This window comes from Carassius auratus, unplaced genomic scaffold (assembly GCF_003368295.1).
Source record: "Carassius auratus strain Wakin unplaced genomic scaffold, ASM336829v1 scaf_tig00217471, whole genome shotgun sequence".
In the NCBI taxonomy this organism is placed as follows: Eukaryota; Metazoa; Chordata; class Actinopteri; order Cypriniformes; family Cyprinidae; genus Carassius; species Carassius auratus.
Genome location: NW_020529090.1, coordinates 64,900 through 68,841, shown reverse-complemented (window position 1 = coordinate 68,841; position 3,942 = coordinate 64,900). Strand labels below are relative to the sequence as shown.

At 41.3% G+C, this 3,942-nt stretch overlaps 1 long non-coding RNA gene across 1 annotated transcript; it reads left to right on the top strand.

The window, feature by feature from the left end:
• Positions 1 to 154: 154 nt before the first annotated feature.
• Positions 155 to 913, top strand: LOC113101069 (uncharacterized). Its single transcript, XR_003289906.1, has 3 exons — positions 155 to 221; positions 564 to 658; positions 900 to 913. It is a non-coding gene; the product is annotated as an uncharacterized LOC113101069 (long non-coding RNA).
• Positions 914 to 3,942: the final 3,029 nt, after the last annotated feature.

Below are 3,942 nucleotides of genomic sequence, written 5' to 3'. Positions count from 1 at the left end.
TTTAGGTCAGGAATGTGTTTTATGCGACGTCTAAACTTCTGCACTTGTGTTATGTTTAGACTCTTTTGCTTTTGTACAGTTTCTTGTAATTTTGCCACACTTGTGTGTGTGTGTGTGTGTGTGGTGTGTGTGTGTGTGTGTGTGCAGGTGTTCGTTTCCAGAGGCTGGCGGCTGAGATTGTGGGCATCAAGCTGAATAAGGCTGAGATGGAGCAGGCTCAGGTGATGATGATGAGATGATGATGATGATGATGATCTCAGGGTTTGCTCTTCTGCAGGGCACACACTTCTCTCGATTCCACTTCTGTGGTAGTATTCTAACACATTCATACTAACACTTCCATTATTTCATGTGTCGGATGCTATGTGTGTGTTCATTGTTCAGATATCACACTTCCACATGTTCTCTCTTATCCAGCGCATCTGTAATTCATCCTTACTGTCTTTCTGTCTTTTATCTAATGCATGGAAGCTTATTTTTCTGTTCTGTTTCTCTCCGTTTCTCTGTTTCCATTTTGTGTGTGTGTGTGTGTGTGCGTGGTGTGTGTGTGTGTGTGTGTGTAGCGTATTGTCAAAGCAGAGTTGGTGGACTATCCTCAGGATGAGGGACCAATCAGACAAGAGACCAACCAAAGCAAGATCTGCTCTGTCCAATAACAGTATGTGTGTTTGAGTCTCTGTGTGTGTGTGTGTGTGTGTGTGTGTGTGTGTGTGAGTCTCTCTCTGTGTGTGTGTGTGTGTGTGTGTGTGTGTGTCTCTGTGTCTGCTGTGTAATTTCATCAAGAAACTCATTATTCTTTGTTATTAAGTAGATTTTGAATCCAGTAGTTTATAGTGTGTCTGTTGTGTGTGTGTGGCAGGGTCAGTCATGTGTGTGTTGTGTGTGTTGTGTTTCTGCAGCTCGTGGTTAAAGCAAGACATCGATGAACTACAGTCAGGAAGACGCTGACTCGAACCCTCAACCCTCCGCGCAGCTCCATGTGTGTCATTCAGTGATCATCACACAGCGTCTCCGTCTCGCTCGGCGTCTGTCCTCTCTCAGTGTCCTGTAACGGACCACGGATTCCTGCTTCACACCTCCCTCCTCTTTCTTTGATGTTCCTTTGCAATTAGACATTGTGAGACACTAAAATAATCTTTAATGTGTGCAAGAACCAGAGCTTTTCCCCGTGTTTGCTTGTGTGACTCGAGGCGGATCCTCATCCTCATTAGAGGATTGTTGTGTATAAATGCCTCTGGAGTTCGTTCAGCCGAGAACGAGCCGAGATCTCACCATCTGCGGGAGATTCACTCGCACCGACGGAGAACTGACTCCTCCGCTCAGAGGTTAGAGCAGATGAGTGTGAGAGTGAGCGTGTGTGTGTGTGTGTGTGTGTGTGTGAGGAGAGAGTAATAAGAGGAAGTACCTTTATAGAAACCATTCTGATGCAGTTCAATATAAATAACTCTCACATTGAGCATCACAATCGTAATGACTTGTTTTACACAGTATTTTTTATGCTTTTTAAATTTAATTTGGCAAATCTGGAGGGAATATCTCAAATGCATGGACACAACCCCCCCCCCCATGTTCATGACTGATATTAGACGTTTATGAGCATCATAATTGGAGCCGTGATCTGCAGTAAAAGCAGGAGTCACACAGAGACGTCTTGTGTAGAGTGTTTGCAGACGGCCTGTTAACTCTGTTTGAGTGATTTGTTGGTTTGTGTGAGCGTGAGTGTTTTCATTTCCACGGGATCCTGTACTTAGAGAAGTTTCATTGTATGATCCTCTGAATATTGGCTGTATTTGTAAACTCAGGCCTGTCCAGGTGTTGTAGAGCGCTGTCGTTTAGGAATAAATGTCACGACACACGTTGACATGGATTTTCTGTTTTTTTTTTCTCTTCCCTCTCCACCATCTTCATTCTCTGGAAAAGTAAATATGTCTTTTCCAAATCCCACGGTCAGAAGATGTATTAATGCGGAGGAGGATGTAGACATGTGGTCAGGAATATTGTCCAATATTAATATCATTCAAACGTCTGCCTGTAATTTACTGAAACGTGATGCCAGTGAGTAATTGTGGCTTGAAATAGTCTCGTCTTGACAGCACTTACACACGAGCTGCTCAGAACGAGTCCAGCGCTCATCACTTCTTCTGATGGAGAACTAACACACGCTCCAAACTTCAGTGTTCATGGTGGTCCACATGTCATGTGTTTCACACGATCAGTCTGTTAAGATGGGAATTGGTTCCTCTTGACCTTCACTAAGAGAGAAGAAACATGTTCACTGCACTGCAAAATAATGTATTAATAGTAACTATCATAGGTGCATCTTTGTAATGTTTCTGCACTGGAAAAACATGCGTTCCACACCGAGAACGGTAACTATATTAGCATCCACACCAATGCACAATAAAAATTTACTCTAAGTGTGCTGTAGTTTATCGTCTGCTGCTTTATATGCTGGGACTCTGTAAAGTTTGTTAATCAGCTGAAAAATAACAATTTTAAACCATATTGTTCTTCTGGTTTGTTATAGTTATGGTTCGCTGTTTTTTAGAAGGTTTTTAAAAAGGTTATTGTTAAAGTGTTTTGTGTGAAGCCCGTTCACATCAAGAATGATAAGCGTTCACCCCGAGAGCTATAACACTCTTATTTATTGTAAGAACGCACTGCAGTTTTGTCTTCTGTTGCTTTAAAAACTCATGCTGTTTAAAGCAGGATGCAAAAGTACCCGAAAAGAATGAAAGGTACCTGGATGGCCCACTTTATCCACCCGGATTCTGAAGTGTGCATTCGATGGACACTTTAATATCCCATGAGGCCACGGGAGAAGATTTATAATGGCAGTGAAGCCACACAACTGAAGCTGGTAGGTTAATGACAGTAACAACATGGTGGATATAATAAATCCGAATTTAATTCATACTACCCATATCCATACTATATAGAACATAATTCTCTAAAATTCAAATTCAAATGTAGTATCAACTTAGTACGCAATTTGCACCAAATATTTTTATCGTTCATCAGCTGAAAAAAAACTATAAACTATAACTTCAAACAGTAGGTTATCATAGCAGTTTTCCCGTGGACCTGGACGAGTCTAACACTGTTGCCACTGGTTTTTGTTTGTTTTTGTTTTTTTAAGGTTCACATGTTGAAGTGACCTCAATAAGGTCATATTTATCCCTTAGAATGCAATTTTTAACAGAACCCTAAAACAGGATTGGGCAAGTTTTGGACTGGTTTACTAGGTTTTTCAAAACCCGCCCAATCGCCACTCAAAACTTGCTCAATTGCGTTTCAGGGAGGGTTCCCCAATTAAAATCTCCTTCCTGGGGTAAAGTAAAATACATGTTTTTTTGGCTGGGTTCCCCTTTTAAAATTCGCATACCAAAGGCTAAATATCACGTAATTGGGGTCGCTTCAACCAGCCGATGTGAAAAACAACACTGTTGAAGTAGCCCAATTACGTGTGAACCTCTGTTTTTTTTGTGTGTTAATTTTGATTAGCAATTGGGCTGTTTTGTTGTAGTGAAAACCTGGCAACCCTAGTGAACAGGCTATTAAGGAGATGTATCTACACACTTTTGTAATATTAAATAATTAATTAATATTAAATCTATACATCTAATCGTTTTTTTCCTTTGCTTATTTTTGGCTATTCCTCTGAATTTATTTGCATGTTTGTTGTTGTGTAATGGTGACGATTACTGACAGGCATCACAGTCGCTAATGAATACATAAGATCTCACTGCAGAGCTGTCACTTGGCGAGGTCGCTGTTTGTACAGGTGTTTTAGTAAAGAAAACAACGGCAAGACGCTTCCAGTGCAAACTCCCGGACTACTCGAAAAAGACGCGAGGAAAGAATAATATATGGTGGAAAATAATGCGAGGAAAAGGGCTGAAGGTTTGACAGATGAGCGGCGGGTCGCCGGGGAGCTGAGTC